Genomic DNA, 27,333 nt, shown 5'->3' on the forward strand with positions numbered 1-27,333 from the left:
CTTCTGGCTTTTTGCTTGTTAAAAGTCTGAAGTTGATGAAGGTCTGAAGGATTTGCTGCCTGGGCTAGTTTTGACCTAAAATCCTCAACTCTCAGCCTCTTGAGTAGCTAGGATGATAGGTCTGAAACACTAGTTTCTGCCTCCAAAGTCATTCTTGTACTTTGCAGTCGTCAGATGTCTTCCAAGGAAACTTCCTTTGGAGAACTTTCTGCATTTGTATTTCTTCTTTTTTTTTTTTTCTCTAAAGTATTTCTGGCTGGAACCACTTCTTTCACAATGATATTTCATCTTACTTGAGGTTAAGTGTAGGATTTAAGGTCTTCCCACCTTTAGAATAAAATGTGGTTTATTGTGTCATATTGCACTTTCAGGTATTTGTTTTCTTGCATTTACGGTTTTGATTCAAATGGAAATGTACAGTTTAAAATATGAAAAATTTTATCCAAATTTATTTTTCTTCTAAGTGCATACCCATTTGTTGAAATGCCATATGCTATTGATCATTTTGATAAAAAACTAAACATTATTGAAATGACATGTATTGAACACTTGTGGTTTAATAAAATATATTAAGATTGAAATAAAAATGAAAAACTCACCAGCAATTTATTGCATAATCTTTTTCACTTGAGTAGACATATCTTCCGAGAGAGAGAGAGAAAGAGAGAGAAACAGAGGGAGGAAGAGGAGGAAGAGAAGGGAGAGGAGGAGGAGGAGGGAGAGGAGGAGGAGGAGGAAGAGGAGGAGAAGAAGGAAGAGGAGGAGGAGGAGCAGGAGAAGGGGAAGGAGGAGGCGGAGGAAAGTAAAAAAAATAAAATAAAATAAAAGGAAACCTAGATGCCCTGAACACTGAGTTTGTCCTAGATTTTCTTTTCAGTTCTATTAACATTGTAATAATTTCATTGTTTCATCGGGATATTTCTCCACCATTAGTTCTCTTTGAACCAGAGAATCTGCTAATTTAAGTAAGAAAAAAAAACTATTCCCATGTGTTGGGGATCAGCTTGGCATCAGCTTGGCAGGTCCTGAGAGACCACCCCTTTCTCCCTCCCTGGGGCTGCATGGCTGTTATCCACTCCTACCCTCTTCTGGGTTGGAACCGGAAGAGGCCCAAACCAGACTCACCTCTCATCTCGGAGCACGCACGTGTGTGTCAAAATGGCGCTGACCGGTGCCCAGGGGGTGGTCCTGTGGGCTTTGAGCTCCGCCTCTGGGGGAAGTTCTGTGACATCACTTTGATGGACAGCTCATCAGCCTATGGCTAGTATCCAGTTAGTCCCTCTCCTTCCTGCCGCCATTACTGTCATATAAACCCTTCCCCTGAGTAAAAGGATGGGAGTTCCAGAAGCTTACCCCAAGATGCCTGCGTGTCCTGTGTCCTTCATTTCAGGGGAGGAGGGGGGCGTTCTCGCATCTACACACCGCCAAGGTTTGCACATTGGGCCGCACTCTAGCTTTCCACCTAGGACGGGTCGGAACACACGCGAGGGTGAAAGGGTTCCCGACACCCATGTAAATTACTATTCCTAATTTTCCTTTCATTTGAACCACATAATTTTATAGAATTTACTCTTCCTTTTCTATGAGTCACATTTTTAAACAAGACCGCTGGCACTGGTGCAGATTTAAAACCTTTTTACTCTAAACTTCAATATTTGCAGGGTTTTTTTTTGTTGTTGTTGTTGTTTTACCACCAAGAACATTTGAGCAAAATCACTAACTGCTTAATTATCTCCCCAGATTCCCTTTTCGTTGTCTTCACTCTCTCTATACTTATCTTTGCTTTTAACTATTAGGACTGTTATTCTACTTCTCTTTGAAGCATTTAGTGCATCATAACAGCACTGTTTTTCTTTTGAAATGTTCACGATGTGTATCAAAATATAATTTTCATACCATACAACTATCCTATTTTAAGTATACAGTTCCACGGTTTGTGGTGTAGTCATGGATTTTTTAGCTATTGCTACTGTGAGCTTTAGAATATTTTGTTATTTCAGTTATGTTTACATGTTACCAAATATTCACTACCTATACCCTAAACGTCTATTTATCGCTTTTTAAAAAATTTGATCATTCTAGAAGTTGAGCATTAAAGTGTTATCAAATATAAAGTGCTTTTTGACTAGCTTCTTTCAGTGTGATATTTTCGAAGTGTATCCATGTTACAGCATATATAACTATTTGGCCCACTTTTATGACATAGACATACTCAATTGTATGACTATACTACAAATTATTTGTTGCTTTTCCTTTGATGTGTATTTTTACTACTTTTCTTCTTTAACTCCTATGAGTAATGCTGCTAAGATCATTGCTATACAATTTTTGTATGGATATATGTTTTCATTTTTCCTGAGTGTATGGTTCAGGGGATAATTTCTGGATCATAGTATACTTCTGTTTAAAAACACAAGGAATGGACAGACAGTTTTTCACAGTGGCCATACCCCCCTTCCCTTCTTGCCCCATGCAGTGACTCCATTGGGACTTATAATTAATTGCCTATAGATGTCCTCAGTTCATGATGGGTTTGCCTTGTGACAAGTACTGCAAATGGAAGCTATTACAATTTGAATATGTATTTAATATGTCTAACCTGGTGTATGTCAAAGCTTAACAACAAAGCATACTACAGTGCAATGTCTTCTTTTAGTATTTCATGACTAACAGGAGTTTGGCATTTGCTTTCTCTACCAAGTATGGAGAGAGAGAGTATTTTTTATAACATAGTAGTAGCCTGATAAAATAGTACATATAATTTATATTAAATCAATGTTCCTTCCATACCAAAATGAAATTGAAAAAGCATCTAAGTTTAGTATCATAACTTAGGGAATACCTGTATTTCCAATGGTTCCCTACACAAGAAATGATCTCTGTCCTCTAGGTTGTGGAAACCACTTCATGATGGGGAGCAGGAAGGAATGCACACCTCAATTGCACATGGCCCAAACTCAGCCTGAGAAACATTTAGGTGGAGGTAGAAAATGTGGGAATGCTCATCTACAATGATAGCCCTTTGGGAATAAGAAACCAGGAACATTAAAATCTTGACCACTTCATTCTAAAGAATTGAACTTGAACTCAGGTCCTTGAACCCTTGCTTGTTTCCTTTAGTTGTGATTGTCATTCTACCACTTGAGTCACACCTCCAGTCCTGATTTATTTTGCTGGTTAATTAGAGATAGAATCTTGCAGATTTTTCTTTCTGACCTGTCTTTCAACCTTGATCTTCCAGATCTCAGTCTCTTGTGTATTTAGGATTACAGATATGACTTTTTTGTATCCAAAGAAGTGATTTCAATTTCTTAAAACTTTCAATGTAATTTGGGATAGGATGTAGAGAACAGAGAACAGCTACTCTACCTGGAAAAGAAAAGAAACTTTTCTTTTAAAAAATTAAATATTTTTTATTCCATGTTATGTAGATCAGGTTTTTTTTTTTGTGTGTGTATGATGCTGGAAGTTTAAGTCCATTTTTGTTTGCTATAAAGGTTCTCCATTGCTAACTAATACTTCCAGCCCTTTTTTGTCTTAGTTATATTTCCCAGACTACCCTGTGATTTCCATCCTCCTACCTTTGGCTCCCAAGTAGCTGTAGCCACAGAGTACTCCCTGCACTCCTACTTCATTGCAATTTTGTACTTTTTATTTATTTATTTATTTTTGCCTTTCCTGGGTCTTGGACTCAGGACGTGAGCACCATCCCTTGGCTTCCTTTTGCTCAAGGCTAGCACTCTGCCACTTGAGCCACAGCGCCCCTTCTGGTCATTTTCTATATATGTGGTGCTGGGGAATTGAACCCAGGGCTTCATGTATATGAGGCAAGCACTCTTGCCACTAGGCCATATCCCCAGCCTTCATTGCAGTTTTGATCTTTCAAAGTACAAGTCAGCCTTGAACCAAACTCAATCCTCCTATGTCTACTTTCAATGTAGTGGGAATTGTGAAATTGTACCTCTATAAATCAGGTATTTCTAAAATTCCTGAGCTGAGAATTCTCAGATAAGGAAGTGTGGCTACTAAATTCTTCCCTACAATCTTAGAAGTTGTAATACTGATGCTCCAGAACCATGAAAAAGTTAGTTTTGGAACCTGGGAGATTTTTGCCTAGTATTTCTTTAATTCATACAAATTCTTTTGTATTGGTCAAGTACATAATTTTAAAATGTAAGTATGTATGAAATACACATAGCCATAAAACCAAATCCATGTAACAAGGAACTTATAATGAAACAAATCAGCCATTCTCTCTATCCTACCATATTATACTAATGAAAGCAACTTTTTTTTTTTTTTTGTCAATCCTGGGCCTTGAACTTAGGTCCTGGGCACTGCCCTTGAACTTTTCTGTGCTCCAGACCAGTGCTCTACCAGTTGAGCCACTTCTGGCTTTTTCTGATCAGTGTACTGGAGATAAGAGTCCCTCAGGGACTTTTCAGCCCAGGCTGGTTTCAAACTGTGTTCCTCAGACCTCAAGCTCCTGAGTTGAATTAGAGGTGTAAGCCATCTGCACCTGGTGCATTTTATCTCTACTTTTAACAATTACTATTATTTCTCCATACTTGAGATTTTATTTCTTTGTTTACACAGAATCAGAACCCACTAAACAAGTATTGGTGGGAAAATGTTTGGTTTCTATTGAAAACAGATCCTCTGTAATGCTGGCAACCCACGAGTGCACCTGTGAGTGAGGCTCAGCTAATTACTTCCAGCATCTTGGAGTTTTGACTTTCCAGCTAAACATGAAAGGAGTCAGTAGAAAATGAATTCAAAGGCAGTCATCAGCTCTCTCCAGCAGCTGTGTCAGTTAAGCAGCAACAATTTATTCTGAAAAAACATTTTACATGTGGTTCTGACTGTCTAAGATTTCATTGTGTTCTATTAATAGTTTTTCAATTCTTCAGATTCTCCAGAAATTACAGACTACTCAAAGACATCTCTAAAAATTATATTTTTATTAAAGTAGCCTAAGAAAAATCAATCCTTAAGCTAGGTTCTGGTGGCTCATATGTGTAATCCTACTGACTCAGAAGGCTGAGATCTGAAGGATCAGAGGATGTAGCCAGCCTAGAAAACAAGACCATTTTTTTAGAGGACTCCATCTTCAAAAGAATCCAATGAAACCAGTGCTTCATATCTTACTATCCTAGCTACTCATAATGCAGAGATCTAAGAACAATTCAGACCCAGAAAGAAAAATTGTCCCAGACAAATTCTGAGACTATTAAGTCCAATTAAGCAGCCAAAAAAGCAAAAAGTAGAAGCAAATCTCAAGTGTTAGAATGCCAGCCATCAACAAAAAAAGCTGAGAGCTCAAAGCCCTGAGTTCATATCCCAGTACTGGCACACACGTGCACACACACACACACACACACACACACACACACACACACACGCACACTAGCAAAATGCAAGTCTGGAGATGTGGCTTAAGTTATAGAGTTACGGCCAGGCATATGATAGCCTGGCAGGCATGAGGTCCTATGTGCAAACCCAGGTATTGCCAAAAGAAAAAGGCAAAACAGAGATCATTACTCCAGTCTTGCCTGGTGCTCTATATAAGCAACAATACACACAAACATCAGTGTCATAACAACTGATTTCTTTCTTAGTTGACTATTAGTTACTTTACTTTCCTCTGATTTTCTCCCTCTCAAATTTCTCTTACAAGCAGAGCAAGAATTTGGCTATTTCTTCTCCCCCATTACCATTCATTGGGCATAATTATGTTGTAGTTTGTATTTCCCCTTACTTTTTTTCATTTACTTCAACTTCAAAACAGATTTAGTATTTTAAAATATGTATTATTATAAATTTAAAGCCAGAAAATTAAAAAAACTATATAAGCTTGTCCATCTTACCATCTTAAATAGCTTAAAATGTCTTTTTCTTCCTGCTTTCACTCATGATTGAGGCTCTCTCTTGAGCCATTCTTCCAGCCTGGCTTTTCGCTGGTTATTTGGAGATGGGAGGCTCATTGACTTTTCTGACTAGGCTGGTTTCCAGTGTCAATCCTCCATGAACCTCCCCTAGATCTCACCCTCCTGAGCAGCTAGTGTTTCATGTGTTAGCCATCAACATCCAACCCCTTTTGCTATTTTATTGGAAAATCTCTGAATTAGTAAGATGTTATTGGGTAAATTACTTTCAATTGTCTTTATTTATAAGTACATTGTGCTCTTTTTTTAAATTTATTTGTTACAGCTATGGGCATGAACTGAGGGCCTGGGCACTGTCCTTGAGCTTTCTTCACTCAAGGCTAGTGCTCTACCACTTCAAGTCTCAGCACCACTTCCTATTGTAGTGGTTAATTGGCAATAAGAGTCTCATAGACTTTCCTGGCCAGGCCTTGAACCATGATCCTCAGATCCCAGCTTCCTAAGTAACTAGGCTTACAGTCATGAGCCATGAGAGCCCAGCTAATCTCTTCTTCTAGATTAATATATTATGCTTCAGGTCACTGACAATTTAAGTGTCATTTACAAATAGTATGTAGATTTATTCAATTAACTATAAATTCTGTGTGTGGTCCTCGTTCTCTACATAGTAAGAATGGTGGAAAGGAGAAATATTGCTTGTTCGAAATCCTTAGAGTTAGACTTATCTAACAGGGCATTATATCATTTCCTATCAGCATTCAAAAGGCACTGGAAAATTAATATTTTTTAGAAGCAAGTATGTTTGATCTCTTGCTTTAAAGATACTTACAGTACTATTCTAAATAAATAACCTAAATTTACCCTTCTTTACCTATACTGATTCAAGGTTAAATTATGTTATATTAATAAACTCTCTATTGATCAGCTTTCAGTAAGCATCATCTGATTCAGAATTTAACAACTATTATGTGCTTTAATATGCAACCATCTACTTCTAAATTCAAATAACACATTTATTGCCATTCTACCACTGAATGTTAATTTAGCACAGCTCATAAAATCTCAGTAGAAGTGCCAAGAATAGACACTCAGCCACTGACCTTCACAGATTGAATCAAGTCTTAGTAGTTTTCATTTGCTGGGATGACTAAGTCTGGACAGTTAACAACCTTTGTGAGCTGAGTTCCCCCTTTCCTGATATTGGGGCAATGTCACATTTTTGTATCCCTTTAAGTAGGTTTCCTGCAATCTATGCACTGGATTCCCATTAGTAAAATGCCCATGAAAGGAATTATATTGAACTCATTCATTCAAGTGTATATATTGAGTAGTTATGATGTGATAAAGAGAGTGACTGGGAATATATTGTAGAACAAACATTCTTCCTGGATGAGGCTTTAATTCCACTGTAGTAGCAGAACACTGGCTTGAAAATCAGGAGAATATACCATTTATCAGGTCAAGGAAAGTGCTATGACATTAATAAGACTGCATAGTAAGAACAGAGAGAATTGTGAACATGAGGTTAGTCATTTCAACACACACATGTGCACACACACACAAACACATACATGTGTGGTTCTTTATTATCAAAGTGATGTACAGAGGGATTACAGTTTCATGTTAGGCCTTGGGGACATTTTTTGTACTGTTTGTAGGATCTCAAAATAAACAAAAGAGGAGTAGGGCATGGTGGTTCACATCTGTAATCTCAGCTACTTGGGAGTCAAGCTAAGAAAAGCAAAAAAATAGCTGAATGGATGGCTTAAGTGTTAGAGTATTGCTTAGGAAGTTGAAGGTCCTGAGTTCAAATTTCACTGCTAAAAAAATTACTGAAGCACTTTTAGGACAAATTTAATCTACAGAGATTCCATGGGGGATTGGATGTTGATGGCTAACACATGAAACACTAGCTGCTCAGGAGGGTGAGATCTAGAGGAGGTTCATGGAGGATTAAAAGTGAAGTGAGCCAGACCCAAAGAAACATGGACTCTATGGTCTCCCTCATAGGGAATAATTAGCATAGGTTTAGGCAAGTCACAGCAGAGGATCACTAGAACCTTAATAGCTATGTCCCTAGGAATGCATAAGATAATGCTAAGTGAAATGAACTCCATATTATGGAAACAAGTATTATATCACTGTTGTAATTACTTTCAACATACCATGGGAAACCGTAGCTTCTATTGTTGATGATCCTCTTGTATCCCCTTCCTGTGGTTGTACCGGCACTATCACTGTATCTTATCTGAGTACATTGGAAATGTATATACTGGTATTAGAACTAGGAAAGTGAAAGGGAATACCAAAATCGAGAGGCAAAAGATAAAAAGACAAACGACTACAAAAGCAATACTTGCAAAACTGTTTGGTGTAAACCAACTGAATAACTCATGGGGGGAGAGGGAAAGGGGGAGGGGAGAGTGGGGAATGAGGGAGGAGGTAACAAACAATACAAAAAATGTACCCAATACCTTACGTATGAAACTGTAATCTCTCTGTACATCACTATGATAATAAATAAGAAAAAAAATAAAAATAAAACTTAAAAGAAAAAAAAAAGGCTGGAAACAAGCCTAGTCAGAAAAGTCAATGATACTCCCATCTCCAAATAACCAGCAAAAAGCCAGGCTGGAAGAGAGAGTCTCATTCATGAGTGAAAGCAGGAAGAAAAAGACATTTTGAGGTATTGGTTTAAGATGGACAAGCTTATATAGTGATGCATTAAGAGTCAGCCAGTTACTAGTTGCCTAAGGCCATTTCTATTTCATAACTTGATATGGGTGTATTTAGTTTAGGTAAATCTTCTTGGTTTAATTTGGACATACTAATATTTGCTAGAAATTCATCCATTTCTTCCAGATTCTCAAATTTGTTAGTATAAAGTTTTGAGAAATATTCTCTTATATTTTGTCTTATAAAGTTTAATATTTTGCATTTGTTACCACAGCCTTGATTCTCTGTGCTCAATACAAATTTAATGAATGAAGAAATAAAAGGATTCTGGTGAAAAGGAAATGAAAGTTTTATTAGTTTGCTGTCAAATTAAGGTTCTTAGGTGCTTAATAGCCCAAGGACTGAAGAACCCTATCCCGGAAGAGAAATAGTTTTACAAGAGAGCCAAGATTGCTAGAAACTTCTAGGGATCATTTATCTCTCATTGATGTCAATGTCTGTTTAACTTGTTCTGTAACATCTGAGGTTGGACCTTGGTAATTTGCTCATTTCCTGTTGCTATCAAAGTCTATCCATCTCTTGGTGTTAACCTCTGAGGTTGAATATAGCTAATAACAATTGGCTCCAGAGAAATTTTGCTCTAGGTGATGCTCAGTAGGTGACTGTATGAATGCTAATATTAAATTCCCTAAAACAAGGAAATGGAAAGAGGACTAGATTAGTCAAAAGAAATGGAAATTTAAACATATATGTGAGGCTAGATCTTAGCAATTTGGCAGTTCAGGCTGGATAGCTAGTGAAGAAATTTAGTTACTCAAATTTTAACAATAAGCCTACTTGTCTGCTCCTGTCACATTTCCCCACATTTTTTACTTCCATTTCTCTGTAAAGTAGGGCATTGTGTTCTCCCAGTTGCTTCCTGCTGAGGTAGGGTGATGCTAGAGGAATTTCCTGATGGAAGACAGGAGTTATTGCCCCTCAGCAAAAGAATTGTTTAAGTTTCTATTACATATTTCCTGACCATCAAATGAATTAAAATAGGAAACTATAGATAATCAACTGTCATTCTAGAGTCACAGACTGATATAATAATTTACCAAGAGAAGACAACAGGAGAAACAAATGCTTATTAAGACACAGAAAAATGGCTGGCAGCTAGGCAAAGGAGCCAGGGTTGCTGTGCTGCTGAGCTGCTATTACTCCAATATGCTTTTGTAAACAGGCTTTTGGTATGTTGGTCTGTTTTTGCTGATTATCTCACCTCCTTTTTTAGGACCTCATTGGTATTGACTTTTTGGACCGTGGCTTGAATTTCATGCATGTAGAATGCTTTTGAGAGCTAAGGTGTGACATCTGCATTCCACCTGGCCATTTCCACAGGATTGACTCATTTGTATTCCATTTCCTCCTGTATTTCCTTTCTCTAATTGGCTGCACCCTGCATTCCATCCAGACGTTGGTGCTTCTCTGTCCACCATGTTTTTTTCGGTGGCATTATCTACCCATAACAATATGAATGAAATAGAAGAAATGGGATTTTGCCTGGCACTGTGAAACACACCTGTAATTCTAGATACTCAGAGAGTTCAGATCCGAGGATCACATCTGGAAGCTAGTCCCAGCAGGAAAGTCCTTGAAACACACTCGGGTTAACCACCAAAAAGCAAAAAGTGAAATTGTGGCTCAAGTGGTAGAGTGCTAACTTTGTGCAAAAAATAAAGCTCAGAGACAGCACGTAGGCCCTGAGTCCAAGTCCCAGCAACAGCAAACACACACACACACACACACACACACACACACACACACACACACACAGAGCAAAGAAATTGATTTTTTTTTAGTTCTTTTGGCTGAAGGAAGTACTGTTTTGAGATGAATTCTAAATTCAATTCTAGTCTAATTTATTTGCAATATTTCTCATAGAGTAGAGGAAAGTAATAAAGCATGCATATGTTATTGGTATATTATTGGTATATTAGTATATTTTGGTATATTATTAAAACAATTTAGCCTTCTTCAAAGTGAGTCTGACTTCCTGAAACACAACCACAAGAAACATTAGACAAATCTAACTGAAGGAACACTCTACAAAATGACTGGCTCAGGGCTGGGGATATGGCCTAGTGGCAAGAGTGCTTGCCTCGTATACATGAGGCCCTGGGTTTGATTTCTCAGCACCACATATATAGAAAACGGCCAGAAGTGGTGCTGTGGTTCAAGTGGCAGAGTGCTAGCCTTGAGTGGGAAGAAGCCAGGGACAGTGCTCAGGCCCTGAGTCCAAGGCCCAGGACTGGCCAAAAAAAAAAAAAAAAAAAAAAAAAAAAAAAAATGACTGGCTCAGACTTTTCAGTGATGTCCTTTTGATAAAGCATAACAAAGACAGAAAAATAGCTTGATTTAAGGAGGCATAGGAAAGCACACAATGCCTTATCCCACTAGCTTCAAAACTCCATCAGCATGAAGATTTTAACCAGCTTGTTCACTGCTATATTCCTATAAAATAAGTCAGTGGATTTCAACGACTGTCTTTGCACCAAAGATATGTTGCAATACTAATCTTGAACCTACTAACAACAAAATGTGATCAGTGACATGTTCTAATTTTATGTTTATCTTTCTTAATTGAATTACCCATTTCTGTCATCATTATAATCTTTTATTAATGGTTGATTTCTTTTGTGTGCCAATCTTGGGGCTTGACTTCAGGACCTGCTTTTTTGCTCTAAAATAGCAGTTTACCACTTGGGCCACAGCTATAGTTTGGGAGCTTTGTTGGTTAATTGGAGATCAGAATCTCCAAGATTTTCCTGCAGGAATTAGCTTCAAACTGTAGTCCTCAGATCTCAACTTCCTGAGTAAATAGGATTAAAAGCATGAGCCACTCCTGGCTATGGTTGAATCTTATTTATTTATCTATTTATTTTTGGTTAGAGGTTTGAACTGAAGGCCTTGGAGCTGATCTTGAGCTTTTTTGATTAAGGTTAACACTCTACCACTTTGAGCTGCAGCTTCACTTTCAGTTTTCCTATGGTTATTTGGAGGTAAGAATCTCAGGGGCTTTCCTGCCTCAGACTGGCTTCCAACTGTAATTCTCAAATCTCAGCCTTCTGAATTGTTAAGATTACAGATCTGAGCCAATAGTATTTAGCTAAAGCTTGAGATATTTTAAATGTAGTTTTTATTATTGCAAAGGTGATGATGTACAGAGGAGTTACAGTTACCTAAGTCAGGCAATGAGTATACTCCCCCAGTTTTTCCCCTCCAGTCCCACCCACAAGTTATATAGTTCATTTTCAGCATAGTGTCTAGCGAGTATTACTGCTGCAGTTGTTCACCCTTTGTCCCACCATTTCTGTGCTCCCCTTACCCTGCCCAAACAGATAAATGAACAAATAAGACAGAAGGAATAGTAGCCTCAGGTCTGAACCCCAGGACTTCCATATGTCTAGTCTCAAGTGAAGAGACATGGTAAGACTGTGGCAGCATGTCTAGGAAGACAACACTTTAACACTTCCTCAGCCATCTTTTGGGGATAGACATGAGCCCAGTCACAGGTATGTCCTGGTCAACCCTTGTCTTAGTCCTTGTTTCTGTGGCACCCCTGAGAAGTTCTTGTTCCTTCCTTAGCGCTTGGGGGGGGGGGGCTGGAAAAGTATACTCACTGTTGTATGACCAGCACAATTTCCTCTTGGGTGATCTGTCCCTAGCCTTGGCTGTTCTCTTCCTTTAGGGAAGCTTCCTTTTTGCCATGATGACAAGAGAAAGCATTCCATCTGAAGAGCAACTTTCTTTGTGTCTTCAGATATTTATCAATAATTATTCCTGCCATTCCTGGAGCCCATGAGAGAATGACAAGCACAATCCAAGGACAAACTAAGGTAGGCACTTGGTACCTAGCCTTCATCCTGCTCCTAAGTATTTCATGGGCCCAAGTAAGAAATCAATGAATCTCAGGAAAAACAACTTTGAAGCACCATTTTTGCATGTAGAATGGACAAAACAAGTAATTCTAAGGAAATATTTTGTCTCTATAAGCATTAAAAATAAGATGTTAGAGATGTGGAATTAAAGTGAAGAGATTATCACATCTATTAGGATATAACATTAGCAATCTTTCACTTGGAAGGACTTGAGGAAATTGTGAAGAATTATAAGATTAAAAAGAAGGTAAGGGGTTGGGAATATAGCCTAGTGGTAAAGTGCTTGCTTGGTATACATGAAGCCCTGAGTTCGATTCCTTAGCACCACATATATAGAAAAAGCTGGAAGTGGCGTTGTGGCTCAAGTGGTAGATTGCTAGCCTTGAGCAAAAAGAAGCCAGGGACAGTGCTCAGGCTCTGAGTTCAAGGCCCAGGACTGGCAAAAAAAGTAGATAAGCTAGTAGATATAAAAAGTATTTCCTTAGAATTTAAAACCTAAGGGCTGGGATGTAGCTCAGTGGCAAAGTATTTGCCCAGAAAGGGCAAAATCCTGGGTTTGATCCCCACTGTCAAAAAAAAAAAAAAAGACAACAAAAAGAGACAAAGGGTAAAATAAGAGAAACAACAACAAAAGCAATACTTGCAAAACTGTTTGGTGTAAGTGAACTGAACACCTCGGGGGGGAAAGGGGGAGGGGGGAGGGGGGTATGAGGGACAAGGTAACAAACAGTACAAGAAATGTATCCAATGCCTAACATATGAAACTGTAACCTCTCTGAACATCAGTTTTATAATAATAAAATAAATAAATAAATAAAATAGGGAAAAAAACAAACAAAAAGAATTTAAAACCTATAAGAGGAAACAGACATGAAAATAGGCAAGCAGAGAATTTCTACAGTATAACTTATTTGTTTGAGTGCTTTAGAGAGCTATTCATTGAAGACAGTATAAATGTCATAAGACCTGAGAATATGAAAAAAAACACAGGAGAAAAATGCATACCAGTAAACAATGTGAAAATTCAAAAGATGATCTCATAAAGGGTGAATATTTAATTACCATGCAGACCATTTTAGACTATGTTTAGAAATTTAAATTTATTCCATCAGTCATTAGCTAAAAAGAAGTCCTTGGAGTTTGGAAGAAGAAGTCTGGTTTAACTGTAAGAAAGAAGATGTATTGTAGGACTAACCTGAAAGAGACTAGAGAGATACCCATATTGACCATTTCATATTTCTGGCCCGTACAAACAGCTGTGAAAGGAGATAGAAGCATTTGATACCACAGTTAGACTCTCGGAATGGATTTTCAAAGTAAGAATCCAAGGTTTAACTTAGAGAATAAACAGAAGTAGGAAGGGTTTTAGGAGTTGAACAGTTAGTCTCCTTTGTTCATGTTAAGTAATAAAATATAAGTAGCATTCATTAAACACACATAATTTGAAAAAAACAGTGATTTATGTTTACATTTCTGAACTATGGCCTCAAGCAAGATAATGAATAAATATATATCCCTCTCTTTCCCTCAAAGTTCCCTCAAGGCCTTGATTACTAAAATTTCTATTACATTAAAATTCCCCCTTTCCAAGCAAGCACTTGTCTGCTTTTAGGAAGTAAATATTAGTTCCCATTTTCCACAATGTTTATGAATCATACATCCTATATTCAGCATAGTTATTTTCATACTTATTCATGACAAATTCATTTTATCATTTCTGATTTTTTCCATAATCTATTTACCTATTTTTTAAAAAATTTATTTCAGAGGTACTAGAGATTGAAGTTAGGGTCCTACAAAGGCCAAGATGGTGCTTTATCATGTGAGCTATACTACCTGCTCAATTTTGCCTTATTTATTTTTAAGTTAAGGTCTCCCACTATACCCAAAATTGAGATCCTCCTACCTATGCTTCCTTGTGCTGCTGGGAATAACATGTGCTCAGCCACTAATTGAGATGAAGTCTGACTACTTTCATCCCAGGCTGGCTTTAAACTGTAATTTCCTGGCCTTTACCATCCAAGTAGGTAGGATTACAGGCTTGAGTCACTATGCATCAAGGTTACTCAATACCTTCTGTGAGGAGTGGGCCTGGTAGGTGAGTGCTTGACTTGGGTTTTAACTCAGGCCTTTCTGATCACCCAGTTTTCTTGCTTTGCTAGTGCTATATCATGTAAGTCACACCTCCCACCATGTTCTTTGTGGACTATTTTGGAGTTGCAGTCTAGAGAACTTTTCTACATTTGCCTTACATAAAGCACCTCCATCTGGAACTCAGCCTCCTGAGCAGCTAAGTTGATAGATGTGAGCTACTGAACCTAGCACCATTCACTTTTAAATAAAGACATCATTTTGCTTCTAGTTTTAATTATTACAGTAAAGCTGTTGTCAACACACAAATGTATATGTCTTTGAGTACATGTTGTTTTTATTCCCTTTAAAAAAAGAATTATTTTAACATTTCAGTTCTCTATTCTATATAGAAATATAATCAATTGATTTCTTATTGTTCTAGCTGAATTTGCTTTTTAATTCGAGTAGCACTTTTGGGTTGATCTTCTAAACTTTTCATATAGAAAATCGTTTTGCTTTCCAATAAGACAGTTCCATTTCCTTTCTTCTCACTAATCATTTATTTCCCATCCCTGTCTAATGGGTCAAAACTTCTGAGTCAATGTGAGACTAGACTTACTTTCTTAGCTCCAGTTGAAGAACTGAGTGCATTACCATTAAATATGGTGCAAGATGAGAGAGTCTTTCTCTCTCTCTTTCTCTTTCCTTACAGATGTAATTTTATCACAGCCATGAATCTCTCTTGTATTTTACTTCTCTGAGAATTTTTATATGGTGGCAATTATTAATTCTTTCAGATTTTAATATAGTTATCTACAGAATTATATTGTTCTCATTTTTGGATTGTAATAAAGTAATACAATAAAATATAAAATCAAATTTTAATGGTATTTCAGTCTTCCTGGGATTAACACCATTTGAAAATTATATATAGTCATTTCTCATTGAATTTGTATCTGCTCTTATGGATTGTATTGATCTGAGTTTTTTTTCATCTATTGTTTTTGTTTGCTTTTGTAGTCAGGTACTGCCGTTGATAGCTAAACTGTCCAATATCTGGTTAATGATGAATGAGTAAAATCATGAACACTAGCCTTTTTAAATCACTTACATAGTCTATGTTTTTGGAAGATCGTTCACACAAACAACAGATCACCTGCATAATGAAAAACAAACTGTGCTTCATTTTTGTAGCAACTGTTGGTTTATTGCCTCTCAGCTCCACCTCCACCCCTTCATTAATTGCTTGGTATTAATGAACTGAGCCCTTCAGGGATTTTTTGTTTGCAATAAGCATGGTATCCTCCACATGAAGAATATAGAGTTTATCATTCTGCCAGTCACTTTCCTGCAGCCATCTCCAGGGACACTTTGCTCCGAGCCTACTACCGTGATGATACTGAATTAGATTTCCTTTGTGTTCTCTCTACAACATTGCTTTGAGTCCAGAAGTTGTTATTTGTGGCCTTCTCAATATGGACAATGAATATATAGGCATGTATCATGTAGGTTCCCAATATGCCCAGTTCTTTGACATGCTGGTCTCTAAGTCTTGAACTTTGGGCATTCCAGAAGATTTTAAATTGTCTAGTAACAGTGAACTTTTCTTCCACAGAAATCCTATACACATCCCCATTATCATCACATGGAATGGAATTACTTTTCCAATACTCTGGTTTCTAAGCTTGTACAAAATACCTTTTCCATCCTTTTACTTTTCTTCAGCCCTGGAAAATTCTGAGTTTTCTTTAGATTTTGGTAATGTTTCTATATTCTCTGTTCAAACTAAGTCTGAAGTTTCTTGTTCTAAATAGTACAGTTTCTCAAATGTATTTTTTTCTTTGGGTTATGCTAATTGTCATTATTTGGAAAAAATACCTTAGAGAGAAGTAATTTACAATTTTATCAAGAGCTGTAAAAGTTAAAAATGCATTTCCAATGGAAACATTTACCTAGCTTCATAATATCTAAAGTCTAAATTGTTCATATAATTTTACTACAATGATAACAAAAAGAAATATTACTTTTAAGCAAACTAACTCATAAGAGGTAAGAAAAAGAAGTGCTTTTTAAAGACTTTTTAAAAATATTAAATTATTATAAAAATGATGTACAGAAGAGTTACAGTCACCTAAGTCAGGTAAAGAGTAGATTTCTTTATCAAAAATATCACTCCTTCCTCACCAAATCCCTTCCTTCTCTATTTTTCCTTACTGTCCCCACTCACAAGTTATGTGGTTCATTTTTTAACATAGTATCTAGTAAGTACCACTTCTGTAGTTGTTCATCCCTTGTCCCACTATTTTTACACCCCCTTACCCTCCCAAAGACAAAAATAAAACAAAAACAACAAAGGAAAATCATTTTGTTTCCATTTCCTGGACTTCATTTCAATAAATATTATTTTATATGATCAGATGTACATAGGCATTGCACCTTTGCATTCTTCCCCTAAGAATATCCTCTTCTGATCTCACTGTGTTTGAATGCCTAGAGTCTTGTATTATTTATGATAAACCAGTGTGAGAAAGAAGTTTTTTATTCCATACCCAATCAATCTGAACTGTGTTCAATACACAGTTTTGCTGAGGACTTAGGGAAAGAAATTTGACTTTAGTTGCCTTGTTTCACTCATCTAATCTATACTTCTGGGAATATTTAAATTCGTTCAGAATTTTCCTCCAAGAATGCTGCTTCCACATTTTTCCCTCATCAACTTTCTGTCTCTTTAATGCCCAGGGTTCCTCCTGAACTTGAGTTTATACGCAGATTCTGAATATTAAGTTGTTCTTTTTTGTGTATCTTGAGTTCAGACTGCAAGGATCTTGAGATTTCTACTGGAGGAAGAGAATGTTATCATGCTGAGTGAAAATGACTTGACTTTTGGTATTTCTGTTTCTTGATTTGGAGAATGAAATAGTTTATGAATGTTGTGTGTTGAAAAGATTTCTGCACATTTTCCATATTATAAGTAATGGTGAAATAGATCAGGCTCAGAAAGAAAAAGGATGTATGGTGTGTACTGGTATTAGAATTAGGAAATTCAAAGGGAATACCAAAATTGAGAGACAAAGGGTAAAATATGAGAAACAACAACAAAAGCAATACTTGCAAAACTGTTTGGTGTAAGTGAACTGAACACCTCAGGGGGGGACAAGGGGAGGGGGGAGGGGGGTATGAGGGACAAGGTAACAAACAGTACAAGAAATGTATCCAATGCCTAACGTATGAAACTGTAACCTCTCTGTACATCAGTTTTATAATAAAAACTTAAAAAAAAAAGAAAAAAGAAAAAGGACGTATGTTTTCTCTCATATGTGAAAGTTAGATCTAAATTGTAGTTATATATGTATATATATATACAGTCATATGCATATATACACAAACATGGTAATTAATCCTTTGTTTTATTCAGAGAAAGATTTGAATGCTGTAACTCATTTGAGCAACTAACTTACCATTTAGCAAAATGAATGCCAGCAAGCTGGAACACCTGGTATGTGGTAAAGGTATGACAGACAAATGAAGAGAGGAAAGATAGGTAAATACAGTCATAATATTCAATGTGTATATATATGCATATATATGTATATGAAAATGGAACTAGGTAAATTGAGAGTATGTTTGGGGTTGGGGGGATTGGGGAAGAATGATCACAATGGATTGTTTAATTGAATGTTTAATTGAAACCCTTTTTGCAGCTACTGAAGGATAATGAGTAAATAAATAATAGCTCTGATGAATCCTACATTAAAGTATCTTGGCTTGTGACATACATATATATCTTACCATGGCAAACAAGAGTAACAGGTAACATTGCAATCCATACAGCAATGGGTTATGTCTTTGTGCTTCTGTAATACATAGACTGAATCCTTTATTCCCAGTAAGAAGGGATTAGGGAGATGAGAGTATGAAGAGATAATTGGACGTCTATATGCTCCTGATGGTGGAATTTCCTTGTTGGTATTGGTGACCTTATAAGAAGAGAGCAGATAATTCTGTCTCTCTCTGCTAATGGAGATCACTAATGGAGAGCACATGGAAAACATGACCTCCTAAAATCAGAAACAGAGCGTTCATTGGGAACTGAATCAGGCAGCATTTTCTCTGTCTTCAGTACTTACAAAATTAAGTACTGCGAACCTGAATTAAGAGCTGTTATCCATTGCTTAGGTTTCTCAGCCTATAGTAGTAGTTTGTCATAGCAACTGGCACTAAATAAGATATATCCTAACAGACTTAGTTACATTGAGTGGAGATCTGCTTCATCAAATATATTCTATTTTATCTGTTATTTTTTTTCCAATTATCTACATTTTAACAAAGGATCATGGAAACAAAAAGAAATCTAAGACATTAAATGAATGTCAAATTTTAGCACTTTTGACAAAATTATTACTTACCATCATGCAAGCAAAGATTGACTCCTAAGTTTCATTTTTTTTTTTTTTTTTTTTTTTTTTTTTGGCCAGTCCTGGGCCTTGGACTCAGGGCCTGAGCACTGTCCCTGGCTTCCTTTTTGCTCAAGGCTAGCACTCTGCCACTTGAGCCACAGCGCCACTTCTGGCCATTTTCTATATATGTGGTGCTGGGGAATCGAACCCAGGGCCTCATGTATACGAGGCAAGCTCTCTCGCCACTAGGCCATATCCCCAGCCCAACTCCTAAGTTTCATTTTAAAAGCATGTGAGAAGAAGCCATCAACTAAAAAAAGTAAAAGCAGTGATATATCACGAAAATGGTAAGGAATAAGACTGAAATTTATTTTATTGATATTCTTTTGAAAGAAAGTGCTAATAAGCTAAGTGGATGACTCTATTAGTATCTAGGTACCTTCCTGTCCCCTTCCTCAACCAAAATTAAAATATACTTAAATAATTAATCTTAAAATTTAGTGACAATACAAATTACTTAGGAAGAAATTTCAAAGCAGGAGAGAGTGGAGGAAGTATCTTTTAAAATAAATATGTACATTATTGTACTGAGGTAAATTAATATAACCAATTCTGGAAATGATTTGCCAGTGCCTTATAAAGTTCAGGACATACCATAGAATTATGAAAATTCTGAAACACTAGGGAATTTATTCAAATGAAGTAAGATACACTTTGATATTCTCCTGTATATAATAACAGAAAGAAACAAATATCCAAAGTAGACTCTGGGCCTGGAGGTATGGCCTAGTGGCAAGAGTGCTTGTCTCGTATACATGAAGCCATGGGTTCAATTCCCCAGCACCACATATACAGAAAAAGGCCAGAAATGGCACTGTGCCTTAAGTGGCAGAGTGCTAGCCTGAGCAAAAAGAAGCCAGGGACAGTGCTCAGGCCCTGAGTCCAAGCCCCAGGACTGGACAAAAAAAAAAGTACACTCTGATAGCTCAATAGATAGATTGTGGTTTATATGCATAAATTATTCTCCTCAATGATATGGCAGATGATTCTTTAAAATACTGTGCTTACTAATGCAATATATACACAAATATGTAATATATAATCTTTCTTTTAGCGTTTCTAGAAAAGAAAATAAGGATATAATTATAGAAAGGTATGCTTGATGGGCTTCTGTAACTATTGCTTTGGGATGCTGAAGGTAAAAATCTGGTGAGGGAGAAATGATCTTTTCTGTGTATGTATTTGAAGAAAAAAAACCTATGCATTTTGTCATGGCTCATTTGTGTCTGCATATATATAATTTATAGCTAGAGATAGAACCTCCATATGGTTAAAGAAAGATTACATAATTAAATATTATTCTATTGAAGATATCCAGTAAAATATATTTTATTCATATTTGAAAAAATCCAAAGGTTACTATGACTGGAAAGATAGAATAGATGTAATCCAAAAGTATTTCTAAAATTTCTGAAATTATGTCTAAAACAAACCTGTAAGTCTGGTAAAGATAAAACAGACTTTCTAGCAAACTCTGCTAGCTAGACAACAGTTACCATAGGGGCCTTTCTGTTTCTTCCTTTATCAAAAAGTGGGTGTAAAACACATAAGTGTATGACATATAAAGCAAAAAGGTATAGAGTTTTTACCATTTTTTTTTGTTTAGAGAACTTAGTTTGGCTATTTTATTAATGATAATTTGCATTTGATTATATTTATTCACTGGTAATTTCACTGGAGAATTTTAACACACATCTTCTAATGAGGAATGACATCAATTCTACATGATTTCTTAGAGAATGGATGCTGAAAGATGAATCCTCAAATTTTATTAGTACTATAATTTTGAATCGTTTTAAATTATTTTTTCTAAGCAGCATTTTCCCATTTAAGTTACACCCTCAGCCAATTTTGCTTTAACTGACTTTTTTTTATATGATACCACATTTTTTCCTTGGCTGGACATGGATCATGAATCCTCCTGTTTGTGCTTCCTGTAGGAGAGGCTGGTCTACACATGAAGTCAAGCTTGCTAGTTGAGATTAGATCTCACAAACTTCTTGCAGACTGCCTCTAGCCACATTTGCATATATCAGGCCAATGGGAAGGTACCATGCCTAACCCTAGTATATTTCTGTGAGGGGAGGATGGTACTGCGTTTGAACTCAGGCTTGGGCATATTAGCTCTTTCCTCAAGTCTAGCACTTTACCACTAAGGCCACAATTCTACTTACAGAGTTTTGATGGTTTGTTGAAGATAAGAATCTCACAGACTTTTTTTTTTTTCTCATGCAGGCTTTAAACTGTAGTACTCAGATCTTAACCTCCTAAATAGCTAGGATTAAAGGCATAAGCCTGGCCTTAATGAATATTTTTATAGTATTTCGACCTGTTTTGAGATTCATTTGGCTAGAGGAAATTGCATACAGCTTAGTTTACTCAATATTCAATTTCTCTCCGTGTTAATACTAATATTTTTTCAGAACTTCAGTAGACTATCAGAACCATGATATTAACATTAATTATAAACTCACAGCTTTATTACAAGGAAGATCTTTCCTATTAGCTTTTATAGATAATTTTTCTTTCCTGCTTTGATCTTCTTTTCCTAATTTCTGGGAATCATTAATCTCTTCTCCATGTTTGTAATTTTCTTGTTTGCTTTTATGCTTCTCTTTGTATTTATTATAATATGATAGACAATAATTCTATATTCTTTTTTTTTGCCAGTCCTGGGCTTTGGACTCAGGGCCTGAGCCACTGTCCCTGGCTTCTTTTTGCTCAAGGCTAGCACTCTGCCACTTGAGCCACAGCACCACTTCTGGCCATTTTCTGTATATGTGGTGCTGGGGAATTGAACCTAGGACCTCCTGTATACGAGGTGAGCACTCTTGCCACTAGGCCATATCCCCAGCCCAATAATTCTATATTCTTATGTCCTATAAAATTTGATATATATTTTGTATAATTAAACTATACTGTTATCACTTTTGTAAGGAGGATTTTTCAAATCTATTTACTTAGCAGGACTATATTAATATGAACAGAAGCGACCATACTGTATAACAGATCTCCTGAACTCCATCATCCTATCTGAATCTTGGTACTGTTGGATCAACATTTTACCAATCTTCCCTCAGTCAAACCCCTGACAACTACAACTGTATCTCTGTCCTACTAAATTTAACTTTTTTAGATTCTACAAGTGAGAGTGCACAATATTTAATCTTTCACTACAAGCGTTATTTCACATAGTGTAACTATACTCCAGTTTTATATGTGTTGTTGCAAATGAAAATATGCTTAATTTATCATAACCCCCAAAATATGACACATAAGAGAAAAATTTTAAGTGATCTTTACAAAAAAACTAATAAATGTTCTCTGAAGTTACTTGTAATAGGATGAAAATGTAAGCCATAAGGATCAGGAGGTCATATGATGCAAAGTATTTCACAAGGTCTCATGGTGTGATGAACTACCAAAGATAGAGAGGAAATCAACATCTTGAATTAAAATGAAATGAAAGAACATCAAAGCACTGATGGTTCATGCCTACAATCCCAACAAGTGGGAGGCTGAGATGGGAAGACTGCAACATCTAGAAAAATTCACATGATGCCTTCTAAACCTATAGTTGGGTAGAGTGCTACACTACTGTCTTCAGTTTACAGTGGGAAAACTAAAATAGGTGGATTGTGGTCAAGACATCTAATAGGCAGGAAGCAAGAATCACTCTCAAATATTTCCAGCATAAAAAAGACTGAAAGTGTGGTCCAGTGGTAGAGTACCAGCCTAGCAATTGCACGGTCCTGAGTTCAAAAACTCTTAGCACACATGCACACAAATCTAAAGACATTTTATCCAAGAAGATAAACTCATGGGAAATAAGCATATATAGAACATATTCATCACTACTATTAGGATCAAGATGAGCTGTCCCTACACAGAACAGCTGAAAGCAGAATCTGTATTCATGCCAAAGGATGGCAAACATGCACAGAAAGTGGAAGAGTCACACTGTGGGGCAAGAAGGTAAAATGATGCAGGCATACTGAGAAAGGCCTGGGTGAAAGCACACAAAATACACATGTATGTGACTATGGACATTTATCTCAGAGAAATAAAAATGAATGGGCACAGCATCTATCTATCATTTATCATCTGTCTGTCTATATATCCATCTATCCATCTGTCCATCTATCTTGATAATAGTGTAGACCAGAGATGTCCAAAATATCATACTAAATTATTAAATTAAATTGTTACATATATAATTAAATAAACCCATAAAAAGTAATAAATACTAATATAGAACACAACTTGGATGGAGCTCAAGGTCATTGTGGTAAGAGAAAGAGAAAGAAAGAAATCTTAAAAGATAACATAAAGGCCAGAGTGCCTATTGGATAAACTGGTTAGGAGACTCTTTTTGGGAGGTTGGACTAAGGTGGTAGGCAGGAAGTAGAGATAAGTAGGTGCCTTAGAGAGATAAAATGAAGACAGACAGTGATGGGTCAACAAAGGAACAGAGAGATGGGGGTGGTATCTAGGATAACATCTAGGGTTTCTGGAATTGGACAAAGGAATGAGTAGCATTGAAGGAAATTCTGGTTTGGACAGAGAATCAGTTTGGGCTCTTGAAGATAAAGGCTGTGAAGTAGGTGATGAGATATACAGATCTAGAGGTTGAGTCAGGTAGTAGAGTGCTAGCCAATGAGTGAAAGAGTCAAGTGCTGAGTTCCGGTCTTAGTCTCAGACCTAAAAAAATAAAAAGAAAGAAAGAAAGAAAAAAAAAGATAATACATTATAAGCCAGCAGTTGGTGGTCAAGGCTTATATCCTAGCTACTCAGGAGGCTGAGATCTCAGGATCACACTATTCAAAAAGCCAGAAGTGACACTGACACAGGTGGTAAAGTGCTATCCTTGAGCACAAAGGAGAGGGGGAGAGATTAATAAAGACAGGAAGAAAGGGCTTTATATAGTCATTATATTCAATGTATATTATGTAATCATTTGAACCATATACATGTGGGGATGTGTCTGTTTGGAAATGATTGGGAAAATGGTGGAAGTAGCCATGTTGAACACGATGCACTATATCCATAATCTGACTTGTTGAATTGAAAGCAGTTTTTATAGCTACTTAAATTATTTTCTAAGTTATGTAAGCTTCAAGGCATGTAGGAAACTGTGGGACTACACATTGGAACTTCTGTGGTTTCTTTTTGTAACTTCTTGTGCATCTTTCAAAATAAAACATTAAAAAATTCTATCAAGCTGGCCAGTGATGGGTCATAACTATAATCCTAGCTACTCAGGAGGTTGAGATCTGAGGATAGTGATTCAAGACCAACTCATGCAGAAAAGCCTATAGGACTCTTATCCCCAACTAACTACCAGAAACCCAGAAATAGAGCTGTGGCTCAAGTGGTAGAGTGCTAGTCTTAAGCAAAAATGTCCAGGGATAGCATCCAGGCCTTGAGTCAGGTAACAAAGTACCTTTCTTTATGACCAATAAATTCCATGAAAAATATTTGGTTTAAGATTGACTCACTCATAGGAGAAACACTTGGGCTCCTTGCTGCAGGACAGAACTTCCTTAACAAAGACCCAGAAAGGCTACAAATCAAAGAAAGATTGGACAAATGGGACTGCATCAAACTGCAGAGCTTCTGCACGGCAAAGGACATAGCTCATAAGATAAACAGAAAGCCCACAGACTGGGAGAAGATCTTTACCGGCCATTCAATGGACAAAGGCCTCATATCTAAAATATATGCAGAACTAAAAAAAATTACCTTCTTCCAAAACAAAACCGCAAAGAACCAATAGCCCCCTCACCAAGTGGGCTAAAGACTTACAAAGAGACTTCTCTGATGAGGAAATGAGAATGGCCAAGAGACATATGAAAAAATGCTCTACATCACTGGCCATAAAAGAAATGCAAATCAAAATGACATTGAGATTCCATCTCACCCCAGTAAGAATGTCCTATATCAAGAAAACTAACAATAACAATTGTTGGAGGGAATGTAGCCAAAAGGGAACCCTATTTCATTGTTGGTGGGAATGTAAACTGGTTCAGCCACTCTGGCAAAGCAGTATGGAGATTCCTCAGAAGGCTAAATATAGAACTCCCCTATGACCCAGCAGCCCCACTTTTGGGTATCTATCCAAAAGACCACAAACAAAATCACAGTAATGCCACCAGCACAAAAATGTTCATCGCAGCACAATTTGTCATAGCGAGAATCTGGAACCAACCCAGATGCCCCTCAGTAGATGAATGGATCAGGAAAATGTGGTGCATATACACAATGGAATTTTATGCCTCTATCAGAAAGAATGACATTGTCCCATTTGTAAGGAAATGGAAGGACTTGGAAAAAATTATACCTTTAAATGAAGTGAGCCAGACCCAAAGAAACATGGACTCTATGGTCTCCCTTATTGGGAATAATTAGTACAGGTTTAGGCAAGTCATAGCAGAGCATCACAAGGCCCAATAGGTATACCCGTATGAACACATAAGATGATGCTATGTGAAATGAACTCCATGTTACGGAAACAATTGTTATATCACAGTTGTAACTACTTTCAATGTCCCATGTGTATATGTAGCTTCTATTATTGATGATGTTCTTGTATCACCTTCCTGTGGTTGTACCTACACTATCTCTGTAATCTTATCTGAGTATATTGGAAACTGTGTATACTGGTATTGGAAGCAGGAAATTGAAAGGTAATACCAAATTTGAGAGACACAGGGTAAAAAAAGACAACTACAAAAGCAATACTTGCAAAACTGTTTGGTGTAAGTGAACTGAACACCTGGGGGGAGGAGGGAAAGGGGGAGGAGGGAGGGGGTATGCGGGACAAGGTAACAAAAGTACAAGAAATGTATCCAATGCCCAACGTATGGAACTGTAACATCAGTTTGATAATAAAAATTTGAAAAAAATAAAATAAAATAAATCAAAAAAAAGATTGACTCACTCATAAATTGAAGGAAAAAATAAGGAACTATGTTGTAAATATTTGCTGGCTCCTAATTAAAAAATGAAAGAATGTGTAAATTGATAGTGATTTTTGCCAAGTGTAGAAAAGCTGAATTGCATTCAATGTTTCAAATCTGAATTTCCTAATTTTAAGAAAGTAAAACCTAAACCAGAAGAAATCAACACTGACAATGAGATTGAGGACACCTGTGACAACAAGGAGGATGAGTTGGGAGCTGTGGAGGAGCAGCACAGCGTTATTCTTCATCTTCTGTCCCAGCTCAAGCTGGACATGGATTTAACTAGAGTGGTGCTTCCTACATTTATCCTAGAGAAACGATCCTTGCTGGAAATGTATGCTGATTTTGTCTCATCCAGACCTATTCATAGCCATCACTAATGGAGCCACAGCAGAAGACAGAATGATTCGTTTTGTTGAGTACTATCTTACCTCATTTCATGAAGGCTGGAAAGGTGCTATTGCTAAGAAACCATACAATCCTATCATTGGAGAAACATTTCACTGTTCTTGCAGGATGCCAAAAAGTGAGGTAGCATCCAATATTGTTAGCAGCTCTTTCACCTAGGCAGTCACAAATCATGCTCCTCTGTCAGAAGAACCTTTGGGCCAGGTGGAATCAGACTATTACACAGTCAGATTTGTTCTTGAGCAGGTTTTCTTCCCATCATCCTACAGTCTCAGGATTTTATGCAGAATGTACAGAACGGAAGATGTGTGTAAATGCCCATGTCTGGACTAAAAGCAAATTCTTAGGCATGTCAGTAGGTGTGACAATGGTTGGAGAAGGTATCCTCAGTCTTTTGGAGCATGGAGAAGAGTATACATTCTCCCTACCTTGTGCATATGCCCGATCAATTTTGACTGTTCCTTGGGTAGAACTAGGTGGCAAAGTCAGCGTCAACTGTGCAAAGACTGGGTATTCAGCAAGCATCACTTTTTATATTAAGCCATTTTATGTTGGCAAGCTGCACCGGGTGATAGCCGAGGTAAAGCACGACATTACCAACACCGTGGTATGCACGGTAGAAGGGGAATGGAATAGTGTTCTGGAGTTCATTTACAGCAATGGAGAAATAAAGTAAGTGGACCTGACTAAGTTGACAGTGACAAAGAAGCGAGTAAGACCACAGGAGAAACAGGATCCATTTGAATCCAGGCAATTATGGAAAAATGTGAATGACTTGGTGAGGGAATCTGAAATTGATAAGGCCACTGAGCATAAACGTACTCTAGAAGAACGACAGACAACTGAAGAGCAGCATCGTACTGAAACAGGAACACCCTGGAAAACCAAGTATTTCACTAAAGAGGGAGGTGGCTGGGTTTATCACAAGCCTGTTTGGAGAGTCAATCCATGA

General features: G+C 37.0%; 1 pseudogene; it reads left to right on the forward strand.

Moving 5' to 3' along the window:
• Positions 1-1,332: 1,332 nt before the first annotated feature.
• Positions 1,333-27,333, forward strand: LOC125350892 (annotated as a pseudogene).

This window comes from Perognathus longimembris, chromosome 4, assembly GCF_023159225.1.
Source record: "Perognathus longimembris pacificus isolate PPM17 chromosome 4, ASM2315922v1, whole genome shotgun sequence".
NCBI classification, from domain to species: domain Eukaryota; kingdom Metazoa; phylum Chordata; class Mammalia; order Rodentia; family Heteromyidae; genus Perognathus; species Perognathus longimembris.